At 47.8% G+C, this 24155-nt stretch overlaps 1 protein-coding gene across 2 annotated transcripts in view; it reads left to right on the top strand.

Annotated features, from left to right (window-relative positions):
• Positions 1-24155, top strand: part of VCL (vinculin) — a 175872-nt gene that overhangs the window by 31192 nt on the left and 120525 nt on the right. The gene's annotated exons all lie outside the window — the stretch shown is intronic.

Genomic DNA, 24155 nt, shown 5'->3' with positions numbered 1-24155 from the left:
AACCTGCGACAAAATATCCTGCCCATGGGTATGATCCGACATGCAAAATTCAATCTACCCAAAAGAGACTGCAACTCTTTCAAAGTCAACTTCCGCTTTCTTCTAGCTCTTTCAACCTCCTGCTGCAGCATGGCCAACTTATCCTCCGGCAACCGACACTCCATTTTTTCGGAGTCAATTAAAATTCCCAAAAAACTCAACGCTGTGCTGGGACCTTCTGTCTTATCCGCCGCTAATGGAACTCCAAAAAGCTCTGCGACCCAAAACATAGCCGTTAACGTATTACGACACACTGCGGAATCAGGCGGCCCAATACACAAAAAATCATCCAAATAATGGATAACCGACTGAACTCCCACCACGTCCCTAATCACCCACTCCAGAAACGTACTAAATGTCTCAAACAACGAACAAGAAATGGCGCAGCCCATTGGCAAACATCTGTCCAAATAGTAACCACCATTCCAAAAACAACCTAATAACGGAACACTGTCCGGATGCACCGGAAGCAAACGGAAGGCCGATTCAATATCCGTCTTTGCCAACAGCGCCCCCGGGCCATGCCTTCTCACCCACTGCACCGCTGCATCGAATGATGTATATTCAACAGAGCACAGCTCTTGGGCGATACCATCATTTACCGACCGACCCTTTGGATACGACAAATGTTGAATCAACCGAAACTTATTCGGCTCTTTCTTAGGCACCACCCCCAAGGGGGAAACCACCATACCCTCCATCGGCGGGTTCAAAAACGGCCCAGACATCCTTCCCAACTCCACTTCTTTCATGAGTTTAACATCAACGACTTCGGCATGCAACATTGCCGACCGCAAATTCTTAATTGAAAAAGGAACCTCGTGACTCGGGGGAGGAATCCTAAAACCATCTGCAAAACCATTAAAAATAATACCTGCCTTCACCTGATCAGGGTACCTATTTAGATAGGGGGCCATCTCGTGAAGCCTCACCGGGCTCTCCCCCTTGACCGGCACCCACAACTGGCTTTCCTTTTCCCTTCCTGAAACACTTTGAAACCCCGTGTGAACTTCCGTTACAGTGGGAACACACATGCTTAAATTTAAAGGTGTTACCGTATTTACACTGCCCGTCATTAAACTGCCAGCAGGTTCCAGATTTTTCCTTTGCTCCCTGTGCACCCTGACTACTGCTTCCGTGTCCCGCCTGCTGGCTGCCACCACCCCCGGACCCATGAAAGGACTGCCCATGTCTAGCTGGGGCCATAACCTTCAGCCAAAGGCCTATATCCTTCTGGTCCCACCTAATTTCCGGCCTCACCGTTTTTCTCTGCCTAAACTGCTCATCATACCGCAGCCACGTCTGACCGCCGTATGTACGATGCGCCTCCCCAATCGAGTCTAGATAGCAAAACAAACCCGAGCAATTCTCGGGCGCCTTCTCCCCCACTACGCTCGCCAATATTGCGAATGCCTGTAACCAATTCACAAATGTCTGCGGGATTAACCGCCACCTCCGCTTTTCTTCCTCCTCCTTTTTGCTATCGTCTTTTTTCCCTTTATCCAAGTTAAACTTCTCCAACGGGAGCAAGGAAAAAATTTCCACATACTCGTCTCTCCAAATCTTCTCCTTCACCTCCTTTTTTAAATGCGCTCCCAACGGCCCTTCAAAGCACACATAAACTTCCCCTTTCGCTCTGTCATCTAATTTGACCGTATCACCTTTCTCCTTCTCTGTCTGAACCGAAACTGATACACCTGCCGATGCCACCTCCAATACCCGACTAGGGCTTACCAACCCACTTCCCGACGGGGGTACCACCCCTCGCCCAGCCAACCACGCCTCCACCGGCGATGCGGCAACCCCAGTTGCCGACCCCCCCCTCCAATCTACGCAAAATTTGCGACATACCCTGCAATAAATCCTGCATACCTGGCACCTCTGCCACAATCGGCCCACTCCTCTGCCGTTCCTCACACACCGCCACCCGACCTCCCCTAGCTTCCTGCAACCCGGCCCCTGCGGGCGACAAACCAGACGTAGACTCATACTCACAACGCTGCGCGGGTGCTGTGTCCCCGCCAGCCGGACCTCCGGATCCCTGTCGCTCCGACCTCCCTTGACGATCACCGCTGGACTCCGACACCTCCTCACCGCGTCGATGCCCTGGGCCCGCGCCCCTGGCCTCCTCGTCACCAGGGGGGACCCGAGCGTACTGTAGCTGCCGTACCGATCCACTCCTCTGTCCGCCGTCAGTATCACACGCCACCTCACCGTCCGATGGGTAACGGGTAAACGCTGCTCTATGTTCCGGAGATCTCCTGGGCGACCGACCGGTCCCCGCGTTCCAACCTGGGCGAGCCCGCCTGGTCGTGTAACGATCTTCGCTCCATAGCAGGCAGATCGACACTGCTGCCTGCATCTCTCCCTCCGCTGCGCCGTTCCGTACAGGCGGGATGTAGAAGATCTCCTGACCGCTGACTGTCCGCCGCCTGTGTACTCCTTGTGTTCATCCCAGCAGGCACCCTGGAAGGTGATGGGCTGTGGGTGCCTGCCGCAGGTAAAGGGGCCGGATTCCTGGTTGTTGCTGCCGCTGCTCGTCCTGGCCGTGCTGCTCCTCCTGGACTTGCTGCTCCTCTTGCTGCTCCTCCTGGCTGTGTCGCTCTGCCTGGCTGGGCTGCTCCTTCCTGGCAGCGTTGTTCTCCCTCTTCCTGCCGCCGCGCGCCCCCTGGGCGCTGTGGATCTGGTGGGGGCAGGGGAAGCGGCAGCCGCTCTGCCCCTGGACGCCGGGACACCGGATGGAGCTGGTGGAGCGGCGGCCGCACGCCCGCTGCTAGCTGGGGACCTGCCAGGAGCGGAGGAAGCTGCGGCTGCGCTCTGCCTGGATCGCGCAGGCCGCACTTCCGGTCCGGCGCTCCCGGCAGCTGCGGCGGTGTCCTGAGTCTGACGCCCGGCGCGTGCAGGCCGGGTGCCTGGATTCCTGCCGTAGCGGGAGCGGCCGGGGGAGGCAGCGCCGCTGGACTCACCGCCCGCAGGGTCCCTGGAGGGGCTCCGGAGCCTGTGCCTGCCACGCGCCGGGAGATCCGGAGATAGTCTCTCTGGGGGCCTGGTCCTCCTGCCCCGTGAGCTCTGCCCGGATCCTCCTGTGGCACCAATGATGGAGGCCAGCTGGGCCTCAAGCCAGCCCCCTCTTCTGGATCTGGCCATCTCTTGGAGCTGGGCCAGCATGGACTCCGCCGACGCCATCCTGCGCTTCTTCCTTCTTCTAGATTAAGGTAGGGAATGGCGGTTTTCCCGCACTTTCCCTACTACCTCCCCCTTCTAAACCCCTCCCCCCTTTCCATTCTCCTATCCCCAGCCGGAGCATCATTTAAAAAGACCGCCCGGCTCAAAGCAGTCATGGGGGGCCTCCTCCCAGCTGCGCTTTGTTCCAGCCCCCATCTTTACACATTTAAAAAAAAAAACAAAGTTTGGTTTGGGCACCAGTCTCCTTTCAAACGAATAGGGGCCTGAACATTCAGCATTTCACCCTCTGTCATCAGTGTGACAGCGCGAGAAACACTGGCTCTGAGCTTATGCCGTAAGACATACACAGGGTAAAGTTGTTTAATTGAAATAAACACTGACTTTTACCCATTTCTTCACCAAAAATTAAAATAGAAAGGCAAAATTATAATCTCCTGTCCACCGATAATCCATGAATGGTCAGTTCCCACGACGATCCAGATGGTTTGGAGAGCAGTCACATCAGTGATGCCAGCCAGAACATACTGAGCAGAGCGTGAGGAGTTCTGCTTGTGACCGGTGTTAACCTTAAAGGGAACCTGTCACCCCGTTTTTTTCAGTAGGAGATAAAAATACCGTTAAATAGGGCCTGAGCTGTGCTTTACAATAGGGTATTTTTTGTCCCCTGATTCCCTACCTATGCTGCCGAAATACCTTACAAAAGTGGCCTTTTTCGCCTGTCAATCAGGCTGGTCAGGTCAGATGGGCGTGGTCACAGCGCTGTTTCTCCCCCACATCTTGCTTATGTTCCCATTGGTGGCGTAGTGCTTCTCGCATGCGCAAGTGCCGAATGCACTGCGCAGCTGTAGAAAGAGCGCGCTCGCCGCTATTCAGCGGGTTCTCGGTGGGCGCGGCCATCTTCCTGAGGCCGCGCGTGCGCAGATGGAGTCTCCGGCTTCCCGGGGCTTCAGGAAAATGGCCGCGGGATGCCGCGTGTGCGCAGATGGACATCACGGTGGCCATTTTCCTGAAGCACATGTTCCGGATCCGGGGGAAGGGCTATATATAGCCATACAGAGAGCTGCAGGGCTGCTTGTGAGCCCATCTGCAGCTATGGATGAGCCGGAAGCTACCGTCGGTCTGCTAGAGGAGCAGGACAGATCCTCGGAGAAGTCCCATGCGAACCCCCAGCCGAAGACCCGCGGACGCAGTAATCAGGCCAGTCGCAGATCTAGACAAAAGGATCTGGACCGACCCCCCCCCCCCCCCCCAGTGATCCGGTACCTACCGCTACTGCCCGGGTAAGAGATCTACGTGAACGTACCCTGATGCAGTCTTTTCCTATGTTTATTTCCGTAGGGGAAAAAATGCGCTGGTAAAGTAAAAAACAAGGAGTGCGCGCTATGCGCTTGCCCTTTGCCAGATGCCTACCCTAAGAGACTTTGTCAGTCGTGTGTGCGGCAGACGGAAATAAATTGATGGGAACACGGTTTAGCGGTAGCACCGGGGTAAAATTACATAGCCTTTTTCTCCGCTCCCATAGGTGGCGGAAGAGTCTCCTGATTTTACATTAAACCTTAGGGAGATTATCAGGAAGGAGGTGAAAGATTCCCTGAAATCCCTGTCCCGGGGGGAGCCTTCCAAAAGAAGGGAGCCTAGCGCCTCAGATTCGGATTCGTCCGCTGGCCCTAGAAAGGAGAATGATTCAGACACCTGTTTCCTCAGCGTCCTCTTCAGAAGAGGATTCTAATCGTATCTGTTTCCCACTGGACCAGATGGACAAGCTGATCAAATCAGTTAGATCCACCATTTGGGTGGCTGACGAAAGGCCAGAACTTTCAGCGCAGGATCTAATGTTTGGCGGTCTAGACCCAAAAAAGCGCAGGTCTTTTCCACTTAATGATAAGGTTCAGAACCTCATCAAAAGGGAATGGAAAAAGCCAGAGAAAAAAGGCTCCTTTCCACCGGCCTTTAAACGCAGATATCCCTTTGAGGACCCCCTGGTGAATACGTGGGATAAAGCACCAAAATTGGACGCAGCAGTGGCTAAGGCGTCTAAAAGATCATCTATCCCCTTTGACGACATGGCTTCCCTAAGGGATCCCTTCGATAAGAAGGCTGACTCTTTTCTTAAAGGGACATGGGAGATGTCGGCGGGTGCCCTAAGACCTGCAGTAGCGGCGACATGTGCAGCCAGATCAATGATGGTCTGGCTGGATCAGCTAGGGTCCAAATTGGAAGAGGGAGTCTCTAGGGATTCTATGTTAAAATTCCTGCCAACAATTCAGAACGCCGCTGCCTTTCTCGCGGACGCATCTGCAGATTCGGCAAGGATGGCGCCCAGAGCGGCTGGATTATCAAATGCGGCACGCAGGGCCCTGTGGCTGAAATGTTGGCCGGGTGACCTTCAGTCCAGATCCCGTCTGTGCTCTATCCCATACGAAGGGGAATACCTGTTCGGTCCAGTCCTAGACGAGAAGGAAAAATTTCCCAGTCTACCGACCACTTCTTACAGGCGTCCCTTCGCAAGGAAGAGGTTCTTCTGAAGGAGACCAGCTAGAGACCAGAGCAGATGGGACGATAAAAGGAAGAAAGGTACTGGATTTATGTTTGGAGGTGGGGGACGTCAGGAACCATCCCAGGAAGTAAAAAAAACCACCCCAATGACTAGTCGCCCCGGTGGGAGGTAGACTATCTGCCTTCTACTCGGCCTGGTCCAAAATCTAATAGCTACGGGTCTGCGGCTAGAGTTCTCCTCTATCCCTCAGAATTGCTTCAGAATTACACCACTCAGGTCCTCTCCAGCAGAACAGGCGGCCCTGGAAATGGAAGTTTGCGACCTGCTCGTTAAGAATGTCCTATCAGAGGTTTCGGAAGGAGAACAGGGTAGAGGGTTCTACTCTCCTCTATTCCTGATACGTAAACCTGACGGCTCCTTTAGAACTATTATTAATCTTAGGGCTCTTAACAATTTCCTGACCGTACAGTCATTTAAAATGGAGACTATTAACACCGCAATAAAGCTACTGTTTAAAAACTGCTGTATGGTAGTATTGAATTTAAAGGACGCCTATTACCATATCCCCATTTATGCAGGACACCAACGATTCCTGAGGGTGGCGGTGCGGTTGGAGGGGGTAGTCAGACATTTTCAGTATAGGGCCCTCCCTTTTGGTATATCAGTCGCCCCTCCGGTGTTTACCAAGGTAATGGCTGAGGTTATGACACACCTACATGAGTCTGACATTCTAATAATCCCCTACCTGGACGATCTCCTTATCGTGGGTAAAACGGCGGATCACTGTCTGGAACAATTACATAAAGTAATGTCTGCTCTGGAGCGTCTGGGGTGGATGCTAAATGTTAAAAAATCTCGGTTACAGCCCATGGCGGTGCAGCGATTTATTTATATATATGTATGTGTATATATGTATGTGTGTGTATATATATATATATATATATATATATATATATATATATATATATATATATATATATATATATATATATATATATATATATATATATATATATATATATATATATATATAATATTTTTTTTTTTAGGCCTGACCCTGGATTCTCAGGTTCAGGAATGCCGTCTGCCTCTCGAGAAAATTGATCGCCTGCACCTTCAGGTGCTGAATGCCTCTAAAAACCCCACCATGTCCCGTAGAAGAGCCATGTCTCTGTTGGGCTCTCTCTCGTCCTGTATTCCAGCGGTCCGATGGGCCCAGTATCATACGAGAATACTTCAGGGCGAGGTGCTGTCACAACAAAAAAGGTTGGGGGGATGCCTGGAGAGCCTGCTGACCCTATCCCAAGACGCTATTGTATCCCTCGGATGGTGGCTAAACTGAGAGAACCTGTCCACGGGGGTCCCCTGGGAATATAATGTAACCCGTATAGTCACCTCAGACGCTAGCCCTTCTGGGTGGGGGGCTCACATGGGGGATATATTGGTCCAGGAGCTTTGGGATCAGTGTCAGATGGAAATGTCCTCCAACCTGAAGGAGTTAACGGCAGTGGAACAGGGAGTTAAATCACTCCTTGTCTATCTACAGGGCCACCACGTGCGGGTATTCTCGGACAATCGGGTCACCGTGGCATATATAAACCACCAAGGCGGGACCCGTTCCAAATCCCTAATGTGCGTAGCAGATTGTCTGTTCCAGCTAGCAGAGCAACATCTCTCATTGACCGCTCTTCACATAAGAGGAGCAGAAAACACTATGGCGGATTTCTTAAGCCGCAACACATTAAAGCAGGGAGAGTGGTCCCTGAACGGCTCCATCTTCAATCTCATCGTGGAAAGGTGGGGTCAACTGGAGGTGGACCTGTTCGCCACAAAAAAAAACAGAAAAGTGACACAATTCTGCTCTCTGAACCCGAGAGAAAATCCTCTGTCAGTAGACGCCTGTTGTGAATTCTGTGGCTGAGTTCACTTCTGTGGTCACAAGTGGTATTGCAGTCTCTGGGCTTCCTCCCTCAGGTGTTTTGGTGAGCTCGTTGGCTGCCTTGCTATTTAGCTCCACCTGAGTCTGTCTTCCTTGCTCCTTGTCAATGTTCCAGTGTTGGATCTGAGCTACTGCATCTTTCCTTGGGCCTGCTGCTCTGCTAGATAAGTGCTTCTAGTTTGTTTTCTGTTTTTTCTGTCCAGCTTGTTATTATCTTTTGCTGGAAGCTCTGAGAAGCAAAGGGGTGCACCGCCGTGCTGTTAGTTCGGCACGGTGGGTCTTTTTGCCCCTTTGCGTGGTTTTCGTTTTAGGGTTTTTTGTAGACTGCATAGTTCTCTTTGCTATCCTCGCTCTGTCTAGAATATCGGGCCTCACTTTGCTGAATCTATTTCATTCCTACGTTTGTCTTTTCATCTTGCTAACAGTCATTATATGTGGGGGCTGCCTATTCCTTTGGGGTATTTCTCTGAGGTAAGTCAGGCTTGTATTTCTATCTTCAGGCTAGTCAGCTCCTCAGGCAGTGCCGAGTTGCATAGGTAGTGGATAGGCGCAATCCACTGCTGCTTCCAGTTGTGTGAGGATAGATCAGGTACTGCAGTCTACAGAGATTCCACGTCTCAGAGCTCGTCCTATTGTTTTGGGTTATTGCCAGATCTCTGTATGTGCGCTGATTACTGCACGCTGTGTTGCCTGATTGCCAGCCATAACAGACGCCCTCCTCATAGACTGGGACTTCAGGCTAGCCTACGCCTTTCCTCCCCTGTCTCTAATTCCTCTGGTGGTGAGGAAAATCAGGAAGGACAGAGCCACAGTAATAGTAATTGCCCCCTTCTGGCCCAGAAGGACGTGGTTTCCATGCCTAAGGGCTATGTCGATATCTGACCCATGGGTCTTGCCAGACATCCTGGATCTCCTATCCCAGGGCCCAGTCTACCATCCTCGGGCGGTTGGCCTTCATCTGACGGCGTGGATTTTGAGCGGGCGCTGTTAAGGGATAGGGGGTTCTCTCCGGGCCTCATTAACACTCTGCTGAAGAGCAGAAAAATAATTACCACAAAAATTTGTCAGGATCTGGAAGAGATTTCTTCAGAACTCGGGGGTAATAGCTGGTCAGTCAATACCGATAAACCAGATTTTGGAATTTTTACAGAAGGGGTTAGATATGGGGTTATCCCCAAATACTCTTAAAGTGCAGGTATCAGCCTTAGGGGCCCTCTTTGGCTGCAACATTGCTGAGAATCACTGGGTCAGCAGATTCATCAGGGCGACAAAACGGTCTAGGCCAATGGTAAAGAATAGGGTCATGCCATGGGACCTGAACCTAGTCCTCTCAGCCATGACAGAGGCCCCATTTGAGCCAATTACGTCAGCCTCTATTAAAAATCTATCCCTTAAAGTAGCCTTCCTGGTAGCCCTAACATCGGCACGTAGGATATGCGACATCCAAGCATTATCCAGGGTTCCCCCTTACATGCAGCTTAGGGATGATAGAGTAATACTGTCCCCTGATCCAGCATATCTTCCTAAGGTAGTGTCCAGATTCCACAGAACACAGGAAATAGTTCTTCCATCTTTTCTCCCCAATCCTACTAACGATAAGGAAAGGAAGCTACACACTTTAGATGTAAAAAGATGTATCCTGGAGTATCTAGCTTTAACTGATCCCTGGAAGATGGATAACGCCCTATTCGTGTCCTATCAGGGTAGTAGGAAAGGTCATAGAGCATCGAAATCTACTCTAGCTAGATGGATCAGGGAGGCTATCTTGCTGGCATACATCTCAAAGGCCAAGCCGGCGCCTGAAGGTCTTAAAGCGCATTCCACTAGAGCTATGGCGGCTTCGTGGGCGGAAAGATTGGAGGTATCGATCGACCAGATTTGTAAGGCTGCTACTTGGTCTTCCCCAAACACATTCTATAATCACTATAGATTGAACCTGGGTGCCTCTTCTGACCTCTCTTTTGGTGTAAGGGTGCTGCAAGCTGTAGTCCCTCCCTAGTTAGTTACTCTCTGTAATTCTCTCCGTAGTGCTGTCATGGACGACCGATAAAGTCTTAGTTACTCACCGGTTAACGGTGTTTCTCGGAGTCCATGACAGCACCTGTACATACCCTCCCGTCTTCTTAAGTTCTGGGTGTACACCTCTTCCTTTGTTTATATAATTCACGGGTAGTAAATAGTTAGTTATTGTATTATTGTTTATTATGTATGCTATTAAGCTTGGTGGTCCTCTTGTGCTCTGTAAACCAACTGATGCGTGGGAGAGGTGCCGCCCTTATGTATCTGTAGGTTTCCTGTTCCTGAAGGGCGGATCCCCTCTCTCCGTGGTGCTGTCATGGACTCCGAGAAACACCGTTAACCGGTGAGTAACTAAGACTTTAGAGAGAGAAAGAGAGTTGCGGCCGGCTAATAATCAGCGATAGCGTTTTAGCAGTCCGTTAAACGGACTGCGTTACTCTGCGGGGTAACGCAGTCCATTAACGCTGCTATTAACCCTGTGTGACCAACTTTTTACTATTGATGCTGCCTATGCAGCATCAATAGTAAAAAGATCTAATGTTAAAAATAATAATAAAAAAAATATCATTATATTCTCATCTTCTGGCACCTTTCCCGCTCCTCGCGACACTCTGGTCCCAAGAATGCATTGCGGCAATGACCGGAGATGACGCAGCGGTCTCGCAAGACCACGACATCATCATGTGTTATTGCCGCAATGCATTCTTCGGACCAGAGCGCCGCGAGGAGCGTCACTAAATGCCTGGGCTGGATCCGGGGGCCGCTGGAAGGTGAGTATATAACTATTTTTTATTTTAATTCTTTTTTTTAAACAGGGATATGGTGCCCAGATTGCTATATACTACGTGGGCTGTGTTAGATACTGCATGGACTGTGTTATATACTACGTGGGCTGTGCTATGTACTGCGTGGGCTGTGCTATGTACTGCGTGGGCTGTGCTATGTACTACGTGGGCTGTGCTATGTACTACGTGGGCTGTGCTATGTACTACGTGGGCTGTGCTATGTACTACGTGGGCTGTGCTATGTACTATCTTGCTGTGCAATATACTACGTGGCTGGGCAATATACTACGTGGATGTATGTATGTATGTGCGTGTGTGTGTATATATATGTATATCTATCTATCTATCTATCTCTATATCTTGGACAACTGGCCTTTACAATTGCTGTTTATTAGGATGTGTACATAGTCTGAAAATAAACGCTTCTAGGACCATGTCTGCATGGTGCTCCAGACTAGAGGTATTTACACTGGACATGTGAGCAGCTCACAGGAATTTGTCTGAGTTGGGTATTTAGTATGTCTCACTTCCACATCAGGAGGTCATCATGCACTCCTCCTGTTCTGATTAATAGGACAGGTGCATAATGCCTTCCTGACTACTGTACATGCACAGGACATGTCCATATCTAGCAATTGGCCATAGACACATTGTTAGAAGCGCGTATCTCCTACCAATGCACAAAAAAAGGCACTGGCTATTTAGGATCTCATCTTAATATATACTTACCTTGTAATGTCTTCACATCCCCATGTAGTGCCTGCAGGCAGTGTCATGGCCTCCCCACGTAGTACATGCCTGCAGACAGTATCATGGCCTTCCCACGTAGTGCCTGCAGACAGTGTCATGGCCTCCCCACGTAGTACATGCCTGCAGACAGTATCGTGGCCTCCCCACGTAGTGCCTGCAGACAGTATCATGGCCTTCCCACGTAGCGCCTGCAGACAGTGTCGTGGCCTCCACACGTAGTGCCTGTAGACAGTGTTGTGGCCTCCCCACGTAGTGCCTTCAGACAGTATCGTAGCCTCCACACGTAGTGCCTGTAGACAGTGTTGTGGCCTCCCCACGTAGTGCCTGCAGACAGTATCGTGGCCTCCACACGTAGTGCCTGCAGACAGTATCGTGGCCTCCACACGTAGTGCCTGTAGACAGTTTCGTGGCCTCCCCACGTAGTGCCTGCAGACAGTATCGTGGCCTCCACACGTAGTGCCTGCAGACAGTATCGTGGCCTCCACACGTAGTGCCTGTAGACAGTTTCGTGGCCTCAAGTAGTGCTTGCAGACAGTGTTGTGGCCTCCACACGTAGTGCCTGTAGACAGTATCGTGGCCTCCTAACGTAGTGCCTGTATACAGTGTCGTGGCCTCCCCACGTAGTGCCCGCAGACAGTATCGTGGCTTCCACACGAAGTGCCCGCAGACAGTATCGTGGTCTCCTCACGAAGTGCCCGCAGACAGTATCGTGGCCTCCTCACGAAGTGCCCGCAGACAGTATCGTGGCCTCCTCACGAAGTGCCTATAGACAGTGTCATGGCCTCCACACGTAGTGCTCGCAAACAGTATCGTGGCCGCCTCACGTAGTGGCCTCCTCACGTAGTGCCCGCAGACAGTAATGTGGCCTACTCACGTAGTGCCCGCAGACAGTATCGTGACCTCCTCGCGTAGTGCCGGTAGACAGTGTCGTGGCCTCCCCACGTAGTGCTCGCAGACAGTATCGTGGCCTCCTCATGCAGTGCCTGCAGACAGTCTCCCCACATTGCCTTACTTAATGCTGTTAGTTTGGGACTGCTGTCTTAATTGGAATGAGAAAATATGACCGCTATGGTTTTGTGAATTAACCCTTACACGTACTGCACTGATTTTTTCTTTTTTTTCTTTCTTTCTAATTTATAAGTAGTAGTATATTCTGGTAAGGGATAAAACTTGGATATAGCATGGCAGGTACTTCACATATCTATATTATAATGGCCTGAAGCTTCCCTTACTAAATCTTATTTGTCAATTTTTTTTTTTCTTCCTCTGTTCACTACTGAAGATAGGTGGATGGTCGGGTCACTTCTCAGTTGCCTCATAAGAAAGGCTAAATGTCCACAGTGATGGGCTAAGTTCTCTGGTTTATTATAGGCTTCCTCTCTGATGACAGGATAATGGCTGACAAGTAGAAAGGTCATCCGAATTTAGTTCATCATGATGAAGTGACTGACAGCAGAATGTGAAGCTGTCGGGGAGTAGTTATCTCTTGTGCCCACTTTTACTTCATTTCCTCGCTGCACTTTGGGAACTTTTCAGTTTGTTAGCAGAACTTGGTTTGTGGCTTCTGTGTCATCATTTCAGGATGAGTAAGGAGAATGTTTGGAGTAAGTTTGCCATATAAGGCAGCGGCTCAAGCGCAGAACGGGTGAGTGATTTCCACTCCTACGGTTAATTTAAAGGGACTGTTCTACAAACAAGTTCATTTCAATAAACAGATCTTGTCATAAAAAAAGGCCACAATTGGATGTCTTGCAGAAAAAAAAATCCTGTGCTGAGAACCTTTTTAGGGTATGTCCACACGTTCAGTGTTAGGTAGCGCTTTGGACGCAGCACATGCCTCCTCCGTCCAAAGCGCTGCCGGCTTTTGAACGCAGGTGATTCCACATGTGTTCACTGAACCGTGTGGAATCACCGCAGCCAATACATTGGACCGGTGAAATTTATCTTGCGGAGACTCGTGTCTCTGCAAGATCAATAGACATGCTGCGGTCTGGAAAGACATGCCATATGTCCGCCTCCGCAGGGAAGCCGCTGGGGCACGCATAGTGGGCATGGGATTTCTCAAAATCCCATCCACTATGCTGTTACATCTGGCCGGTTTCGGTTGGACGCTGCAGATTTACGCAGCGTCCAACCTGTAGCGTTTATGGACAGTGGGAACATACCCTTAGGGTATTGTGCACACATTGCAGATTTGCTTGTGAAATTTTCTGCCCAGATTCTCCATCTCTTGGCAGAAAACGCAGGTAAAAATCCGTGCGGATTTGATGCGTTTTTGAAAGCTAAATACAATCTATTATTGAACAGAAAAAAAAAAATTGTGGTAATTTCTTTGTCCAACCTCTTATTTTACATACTCCATTGAAGAATAATGTTTACACACAGAAAGATAGATGATAGCTAGATATATAGATAGATACATAGATCTATATATAGATAATAGATCTATCTATGTATCCATCTATAAATCTATACATCTATCTATTGATATAGCTATCGATAGATAATAACAAGCCTCATGTTTAGTAATAAACATAATAAAATGGTACATAAAGAGTTAGGCGGGGGTTACACTTGTGAGAAACTCGCACGAGTCTCTCGCATCAATACCCGAAACTGCCGCCGGCACTCGGGACCGGAGCATTCAGCTGCATAGAAATACATGCTCTGGTATTGATGCGAGAGACTTGTGCGAGTTTCTCACAAGTGTGACCCCCGCCTTAAACACAACATCTGTTTCATTAAAAAAAAAAAGCGTTGGCTCCCGCACAATTTTCTGCTCCAGAGAGGGAAATCCAGCGACTAGGGGCCGATGTTTATAGCCTGGGTAAGGGTTAATACCCATGGTTCTTCCCAGGCTACACACACACATGCAGAATAAAGTATTTTAATGAAATAAAACACCACACAGTTATGCCATCTTTATTTTTCTGCCAATCCATGCAACGCCCTCGATCTCCTGGAAAAAAAGAAAATAATAAACCAACACAAATACTCCCTGGTCCGACTCCGTCCATTTAATAACTGGTGTCTCACGACTGTCTCCCCTATAGAGCTGTCACATTAGGAGATTTGACAGCTCTATAGGCCTCCAGTGACACACTGACAGGAGACAATGGCTCCAGCAGTGTGATCACTGAGGATTCAATGGCCTCTCAATTTACGGCACTGCTGCATGACAATTTTCCCACGCAGCGGTGCCGCAAGTGACAGTATGAACTGTACTGTATTCACAGCGGCTGAGGGATACAGTGCGGAAGGATACCTTCCATCATTGTATCACCGGAAACCCTGGAGAGCGGTTGCATCTGCCGATGTGACAGCTCTCCATGGGAGATCGTCGTGGGACACTCGTTATTAAATGGATTACATCGGATCAGGGAGTATACGGTTGGTTTATTTTAATTTTTTTTACAGGTTATCAAGGGCTTCAGAGATTAGCTGTATGGCGACTATGTACTGTATGTTGTATGTACTGTATGTCCATATGTATGTACTGTATATGTGGTTTTTTTTTGTATTTTTTTTACTCGTGAACACAGAAGCCGGATGATGGGGACTACTACTGTCCCATCATCTGGCTAGTTGTCATTGCAGCAGGCATAGCTGGATGGGACAAGTAGTCCCATTGGACGATGCCTGCCTACACACAGATGCACACACACACATATATAGCCCCGCACACACATGCAGACACACAGACACCTGCACACAAACATGCACATCTTCTCCGCACAGACTCCGCCCACACACACTTCCCCCTTCCGATCTGCAGCGTTTCTCGCAAGCACATCCGCAGCAAAACTGCAGATCTTTTTTTAAACCTGCGGCTTTGCTGCAGATTGACTTGACACAATGTAAGTCAATGGGTGCAGAAATACTGCAGATCCGCAAAAAGAATTTACATGCTGCGGAAAATAAAATGCTGCAGATCCGCCCGTTTTTTGTTTTTTTTCCCCGCATCATGTGCACAAAAATTCTCAATTTCACATTGACTAACATTGCCTGTGCACTACACTGCAGATTTGATGCAATTCCACTAGTAGAAAAACGCTGCGGATTCGCAACGTGTGCACATAGCCTAAGGCTACGTCCACACGTTGCGGATTTAGATGCAGATCCACAGCATTTTTGGATGCGCGGAATTACATGAAATCCGCAGTGTAGTGCACAAGCAATGTTATTCAATGGGAAATTGAGAATTTTTGTGGAAATGCTGCGGGAAAAAAAGTGCGGCTTTGCACTTTGTTTTATTTTCCGCAGCATGTCAATTCTTTTTGCAGATCTGCAGCATTTCTGCACCCATTGACTTACATTGTGTCAGGCCAATCCGCAGCAAAACCGCAGGTTTATAAAAGATCTGTGGTTTTGCTGCGGATGTGCCTGCGAGATACGCTGCAGATCGGGAGGGGGAAGAGTGTGTTGGCGGAGACTGTGTGTGTGCGGAGATGATGTGCGGGGCTGTTTGTGTGTGTTGGCAGGCATCGTCCGATGGGACTACTTGTCCCATCCGGCTATCCCTACTACAGTGACAGCTAGCCGGATAATGAGACAGCAGTAGTCCCATCATACGGCTACTGTTTTCAAGTGTAAAAAACAAACAAACAAAAAAAACACACACACACATATACAGTGCATACATAGACATACAGTACATACAACATACCGTATATACTCACAATACAGCTAATCCCCGAAACCCTCAATCACCTGTGTTAAAAAAAAAAAAAAAAAAAAAAAAGAAAAAATTTAACCCAACAGTATACTCCCTGATCCGACGTAATCCATTTAATAACGAGTGTTCCACGCCTATCTCCCTTGAAGAGCTATCACATCGGCAGATGCGACCGCTCTCCAGGGGCTCTGGTGATACCATGAAGGAAGGTATCCTTCCACACTGTATCCCTCTGCCACTGTGAGTGCAGAGTTCATACTGTTACTTACGGCACCGCTGCATGGGAAAATTCTCACGCAGCAGTGCCGTAAAGTGAGAGGCCATTGAAACCTCAATGATAACACTGCAGGAGCCATTTTCTCCTGTCAGTGTCACTGGAAGCCTATAGAGCTGTCGCATCTCCTGATGTGACAGCTCTATAGGGGAGATCGTCGCTGGAAACTTGTTATTAAATGGACTACTTCGGACCAGGGATTATTTGTGTTTATTTTATTTTTTTTCCAGGAGATTGAGGGTGTTGTATGGATTGGCAAAACAATAAAGATGGCAAAACTGTGTTGTTTTATTTCATTAAAATCCTTTATTCTGCATGTGTGTGTGTTTATTTAACCCATTAACAACTATAGGATTAGTAATGGATTGGTGTCTTATTGACGTCTCTCCATTACTAAAGGTGACATTAACCACATATTACCCCCATATGCCTCCTCTACAGCGCAGTGGGAAGAGAGAGGCTAATTGCCGGATTGGCGCATCTTACAGATGCGCCATCTCTGGGGCGGCTGTGAGCTGGGGTTTTTTAGCCGGGGGGGCCAATATCCATGGTCCCTTCCTAAGCTATGAATATCAACCAGCAACTGTCTGCATAGCCTTTTCTGGCTATTATAGGGGGACCCCCACATCAATTTTTTTGGGGGTCCCCCTATTTTGATAGCCAGTAAAGGCTAAGGCTATGTGCACACGTTGCGGATTTTTCTATGCGTTGTACAGTACCATATAAATGTATGGAAAACGAAATCCACAGAGACCATGGTGCGGAAAATACCGCATGGAAAAGCTGCGTTGTATTTTCCGCAGCATGTCAATTTTTTGTGCGGATTCTGCAGCGGTTTACACCTGCTCCTCAATAGGAATCTGCAAGTGTAAAACCGCAGGTGGAATCCACACAAAAACCGCAGGTAATCCGCTTTGCGTTTTACCTGTGGATTTTGCCAAAACGGTGCGGAAAAATCCGCACACGAATCCGCAACGTGTGCACATAACCTTAATCACAGCTTTCATGCATCTTGGCATACTTTCCACCAGTCTTTCACACGGCTTCTGGCGCAAAAATGTAAGCAGCTCTTCTTTGTTTGATGGTTTGTGACTATCCATCATCCTCTTGATTACATTCCAGAGGTTTTCAATGGGGTTCAGGTCTGGAGATGGGCTGCCAATGACAGGATTTTGATGTGGTGGTCTCTTAATTTTTGTCAGAACTGTATATCTCTGCAGATCATCTCTTATGCTGCCCTCAAAAACTTTGCACACTACTGATGTCAGACTTACTGGACAGTAGTTGCATGGATCCATTACCTTACCCTTCTTAAAGGGAACCTGTCACCCCCCCCCCCCATCCCCCTTTGGCCTCCGGGCACCGCTTACTCTGTGTCTCCTCACTTCACGGGCGATGTGCAATCATTCTTCGGGCATGCACATTAGATTTTTCTCGTGTGTTTTGCGTTTTTTTCACTATAAATCCACAAAAAAACGCATACATTAAACAAGATAGTTAGAATGTATTCCGCAATTTTTGTGCACATGTTGCGTTTTTTTCCGCAAAAAAAACGCATCGTGGAAAAAAATGCAGCATGTTCATTAATTTTGCAGATTTTTTGCGGTTTTCCCTCTATATTATTCAGTTGGGGAAGCTCTGGAAAAAAACTAAAAAAATTCGCAAAAAAAACCTCCCGAAAAAACGCGAAATAAGAGTGTGAATTTTCTATTCGCCACGACAGCACCCACTAGAGAGAGGGGATCCGCCCCTAGGAACAGGAAACCTACAGAGAGATAAAAGGGGCGGCCCCCCCTCGCTCCTCAGTTGGTTTCCTGTTCCTAGAAGGGAACCCACAGAGAAGCTCTATGGTGCTAAGAAGAGGAAAACCTGCCTGGGCTACCGCCTGTACCGTCTCTGCTGAGCGACAGGGGTCCCAGAGCAGGTAGACAGTGTCGGGGGAATGTTCCTGCGGGCTCCCCCCTCATCTGGTGCGGCTGACAGGAAAGCCTGAAGGTGCCAACGGTCTCCCTGCTGGGACACAGTTGGATAAGTGCTGACAATTGCATGGTGCAGTGTGGATACCTGCGGTGGTGCCCTCCTGAGTGGAGCTGAGCGGCGGATGGCGTCCCCGGTCGGAGTCTTCCCTCCTGTCCCTCCAAGGTAAGAGGCGACATGGTGGATGCAGCGCTTTCAGCGGCGTGTTCCGGTATACAGCAGACGCGGGCACATGCGCAGTAGCGTCGGCGTCCCCGGAAAGAAGGCTTGAACTTCCGGGGTCGCGAGGTCGGAGTACTATTTCCGGGGGAACCGCCATATTGGATTCCCCCATGCGATCCCAGTGTCCTGACGCCAGACTTGTGAGTAGAAAAAAAAAAAAGAAGGGGGATGTGTGCAGGAGTGGCTACACTATAAAAGTAAGGAAAATCAGATGCGCTCCTTAAAAAATCGTGGGAGGCCTGTGTCACGGCATTCAAGCCGGCAATTTCAGCCACATGTACTAGCAGGTCAATGCTAGTCTGGCTGGATCAGCTGGAGCAAAATATTAAAACTGGTGTATCCAGGGAAAAGTTACGAGCGTCTATCCCTTTGATCAAGGGTGCGGCTGCCTTTATATCTGATGCCTCTATTGACTCCCTACGACTTGCGGCCAGAACAGCTAATCTCTCCAATACGGCTAGGCGTGCTTTATGGCTAAAAAACTGGAAGGGAGATGCCCAGTCTAGATCCAAATTATGTGCCATACCCTGTCAGGGTGAGTACCTTTTTGGAACAGTCCTTGATGATATACTCACTAAGGCAGGTGAAAGGAAAAAAGGATTTCCTAATCCCTTTATTCCGTCTTACAGAAGGGCGTTCAGGAAGCCACCATTCGGAAAGAGGGGAGGCTTCAGAGACAGATGGAACAATAAGGATTTTAAACAAAAAGGAAACTTGTTTAATAAACGTCCATTCAAGCCAGCCGACAAATTCCATTAACTATATTCCTCCAGTGGGTGGAAGGCTAAAACAGTTTAGGCAACAATGGGAAGAGATAACAATTAATCCATGGGCTATTAAATTAATATCTTCAGGGCTCACATTAGACTTTATTAGAACTCCTCCGGATTCCTTCCTCCTTACCACCTTAAGATCCAGGCCTCAGCAAGAGGCACTTGAAACAGAGGTTAAAACCCTCCTACGCAAACAAGTCCTAGTGGATGTCCCATCTTCCCAGATGAGGAGAGGATTTTATTCTCCCTTGTTTCTGATTAGTAAGCCGGATGGCTCTTTCAGAACCATAATTAATTTAAGAAAGCTGAATTCCTTTATAAGACCTAAAACATTCAAGATGGAATCCATTCGTTCAGCTATAAAAAATCTATTTCCAAACTGCTACATGGTAGTATTGGATCTTAAGGATGCTTACTATCATATTCCTATACATCATTTATACCAGCAGTTTCTTCGGGTAGCAGTTTGTATAGAGGGACAAATTCGTCATCTACAATATAAGGCGATGCCCTTCGGATTATCTATGGCCCCAAGGGTTTTTACAAAATTGCTATTGGAAGTAATGTCTTTCTTAAGAGTAAAGGATACTTTAGTCATTCCATATCTAGATGACTTATTGATTGTAGGTAAAGACCCCCTACAGTGTGAGCAGAGGTTACGGGAAGTAGTGTTTTCCTTGCAATCCCTGGGTTGGCTGGTTAATTGGGAAAAATCTAGACTTCAGCCTGTAAAGTGTCAGAAATTCCTTGGACTCCTTCTAGATTCAGCTGACCAGATTTGTAAGCTGCCCGAGGATAAGAAAATCTCCATAGTTGATAAGGTATCCTTAGCAATAAAAAATCGTAGTATGTCACTCAGACAGAGCATGTCATTACTAGGTTCTCTGACATCGTGTATTCCTGCGGTCCAGTGGGCACAGGCTCATACTAGGCTTCTACAAAAATTTATATTGGAGGAAGACATCAAGAATAGAGGATGTCTGGATAGGACAGTTTATCTAACAACGGAAGTATTACACTCTCTTAAGTGGTGGTTAAATCAGAAAATCCTTTCAAAAGGGGTTCTTTGGGTAATTTCCCCCTCTAGTATAGTGACCACAGATGCTGGGCCTAAAGGCTGGGGGGCACATTTTCAGGATCAGTGGGTTCAGGATCTTTGGTCTGGTTCGGAACTTGATAGTTCTTCGAATGTCAAAGAGTTGAGGGCGATATATTATTCCCTACTTCACTTTCTTCCTCAGCTCAGCGGCTCTCACACAAGAGTGTTCTCCGACAACACCACGGCGGTAGCTTACTTGAACCATCAAGGAGGTACGCGGTCGGACAGACTCAGGGGGCTGGCATCAGACATCATGGAATTAGCAGAAGGTCATCTGCTATCACTGTCAGCAGTGCACATCAGGGGCACAGACAATTTTCATGCAGATTTTCTGAGCCGTCACACCCTTCATTAAGGAGAATGGATGCTAAACAGAAAAATTTTCAAGATGATAACAGCTCGATGGGGTGTTCCTCAAATAGACTTGTTTGCCACAAGAGCCAACCGACAGGTCAGGGTGTTTGCCTCTCTAAACAGGGAGGACGAGCCGGACATACTCGATGCCCTCCAAGTACCATGGACTTTCGACCTGTCATATGCTTTTCCTCCATGGAATCTACTGCCTTTGGTAATAAGAAAAATAAGGGAAGAAAGAGCAAAAATTCTATTAATAGCCCCGTTCTGGCCCAAAAGGCCATGGTTCTCATGGCTGAGGGCGATGTCAGTGTCGGACCCGTGGATTCTGCCTCAGTCCAAGGACTTGCTCTCTCAGGGTCCGTTCCTTCATCCTCAGGCAAAGGGCATGAATTTAACTGCATGGAGTTTGAAAGGCGGTTACTAAATCTCAGGGGGTTTTCTAGTGGGTTAATAGATACTCTGATGAAAAGCAGAAAACCTTCAACTACCAGGATTTATGTTAGAATTTGGAGAAAATTTCTTCAATTTCATACTACACAACTTTCAGCTGAAATTCCTATATTTCCAATATTGGAATTTCTACAAAAAGGTCTGGAATTAGGTCTTTCCGTAAGCACTCTGAAGGTTCAGGTGTCAGCCTTAGGAGCTCTGTTTAATTATGATGTTGCAGGTAATAGATGGATATCTCGGTTTATATCTGCCTGTGAGAGATCAAAACCAATTAGCATACCTCGGGTTCCTCAGTGGGATCTATCGATAGTCCTAAATGCATTGACACAACCACCTTTTGAGCCTCTCCATGCAGCCTCACTAAAGAATATTTCTTTAAAAACAGTATTATTAGTGGCATTAGTTTCTGCTAGAAGAGTTAGTGATCTTCATGCATTATCTATAGATCCTCCCTTTTTGGTGGTAACATCAGATAGGATACTTTTAAAAACAGATCCGTGTTATCTCCCTAAGGTGGCCTCTACCTTTCATAGATCCCAAGAGATCTTGCTACCTACCTTTTATGAGAACCACTCAACTCCAGAAGAAGATAGACTTCACACCCTAGATGTAAAAAGGACTGTCTTAGCCTATTTAGAGAGAACTAGGGACTGGAGGAAGAGTAGGGCTCTCTTTGTGTCTTTCCAGGGTAAAACCAAGGGTGCCAGAGTGACAAAGAACACATTATCTCGCTGGATCAGAGAAGCCATAATCTTGGCGTATAAAGTGGGAGGAAAAGATCCTCCAATGCATGTAGGAGCGCACTCTACAAGAGCCTTGTCGACTTCCTGGGCAGAAAGGGCAAATGTACCAATAGACCTTATATGTAAGGCTGCAACTTGGTCTTCACCTAACACCTTCTATAAGCATTATAGATTAGATCTATCCTCTGCTTCTGACCTGACCTTCGGTGTATCGGTCCTTGACTCAGTAAACCCACCCAGTCTATAGTCTCTGTAATTCTCTCTAGTGGGTGCTGTCGTGGCGAATAGAAAATACCGGATTACTTACCGGTAATGCTCTTTTATAGCGCCCACGACAGCACCCGTTCACATCCCTCCCTTTTCTGTATATAGTTGCACATGGTGCTTTTTTGGTGAGGCGTAAATATTAGAAAGATGTAGTATGAGGTTGTAAATATGTATATATATGTATATACCTGAACCTGTTAACTAAAACCTGGCGGCGGTTCCTCCTATTCTCTGTAAAACAACTGAGGAGCGAGGGGGGGCCGCCCCTTTTATCTCTCTGTAGGTTTCCTGTTCCTAGGGGCGGATCCCCTCTCTCTAGTGGGCTCTATAAAAGAGCATTACCGGTAAGTAATCCGGTATTTCCTGCGGAAGAAGTCTGTTTTTTGTCAGGAAATTTCTGCAAACATTGCTGACACGTGCACATAGCCTTAAACTCATGGTTATTACACAAAATATTGATTTCTGAACTCTTCCGGAGTTAAAACATTAGTATTGTTGTTTTTAAATTATTATGAACTTGTTTTCTTTGCGTTTATTTGAGGTCTGAAAGGAATTTTTTTTGTTTTTTTTTATTTTTTTATTTTTTTTTATTTTGACCATTTCTCCTTTACAGAAAAACCCCCAACAATTTATTGCTTGGAAATTCGGAGACATGTCAGAAGTTTATAGAATAAAAGAACAATTTGTTTTACTCAAGAATATACCTATAAAGAGAAAAATCAGACAAACTGAACATTTTGCAGTGGTCTCTTAATTTTTGCCAGAGGTGTATATTGCAGAAAAATAATAAAATAAATAACGAGCACAGATTAATGATTAATTAATCATGATTAATTAATGATGATTAATCGTGTCTAACTGACATGTTAGGTTTCTATGAGGAGAAAGTGCAAATCTGGATGTTGGTAATGTGGCTGATGTGATTTATCTGGGCTTTGCAAAGGCATTTGATACTGTACCGCATAACAGCCTTATACTGAAGCGGAAGAAGCAAGGACTGGGGGAACCTATATGTAGATGGATATGAAATTGGCTAAATGACAAGAAACGGTCATCATAAGTGGTACTATGAAGAACCCACACCTTGCCACCCCACCTGATGTCACTATTGCGTCAGACGGATCACGTAATGCGGTCTCCCCACTTTTATTAATGTAACGTTCCGCAACCTGTAGGGACACACAAGGTCAGCTTGGTATTTTTGCACACCTCCTGTCCACAAGGACCCAGGGAGGCACAGGGAGTGAACGGATGTTGCCCACGCAGTCATGGACATGGCACCATACTCGCTTACAACCCTGACGGGCTGAGATGCCCCTTTCACTAGCACCAGTGAAACAAGCCTGGTAGGACTGCCGCCAGGTCTTCGTTAGGCTAGGGTCACATTGCGTTAGGGCAATCCGTTTAGCGCTAGCGGATTGCCCTAACGCAATGTTTAAGGGGCCGCATTTCGGGGTCGCGTGAACGTCCCCGCTCTCGCAGATCCCTGATCTGCGAGAGCGGGGAACAGAACTCGGGCGCACAGCGTCCGAGGCGCGCTGCAAAAGACCGGCACATCGCTAGCGCGTGCCGAAAAGGACACGCGCTAGCAATGCGCTGGTTACATTGCGGGCTATGGGAGCACTAACGGGCGCGTTGAATGGCGTTAATTTCGCCGTGCAACGCTGTCCGTTAGCGCTCACACTAAAACGCAATGTGACCCTAGCCTTAGATATAAGCCCCATCCGTTAACTGGATTATATTGTGCCGTGCAAATACAATAGTGGTAGGACAAAAGGTATAATCAGATAGATCGTGCCAATTACTGGTTTCATGTTAGACCATGTAGGCCGCAAGGGACATGGGCTGCCAGATGGCTCCTAAGTCCTTCAGAGCACATTACTCAACATGATCCCCCATTTGAAGTGGACCGCATGCATAACCAAGCGAGACACTACATGGCCTTACACTAACCTTTATCCCCTTTGGGGCACTTCCCTGTTTGTGTCTGCCTTTACTACCTCTTGTGGTAGAGCATTCCACATTCTGACTGATTTAACCGTTAAGAACCATGTTCCATTTAGCTGCTGGAATCGGTTTTCTTCCACCCATAGTGAGTGCCAC

Source organism: Ranitomeya imitator, chromosome 2, assembly GCF_032444005.1.
Source record: "Ranitomeya imitator isolate aRanImi1 chromosome 2, aRanImi1.pri, whole genome shotgun sequence".
NCBI lineage: Eukaryota > Metazoa > Chordata > Amphibia > Anura > Dendrobatidae > Ranitomeya > Ranitomeya imitator.
This window is presented reverse-complemented; position numbering and strand designations above follow the sequence as displayed.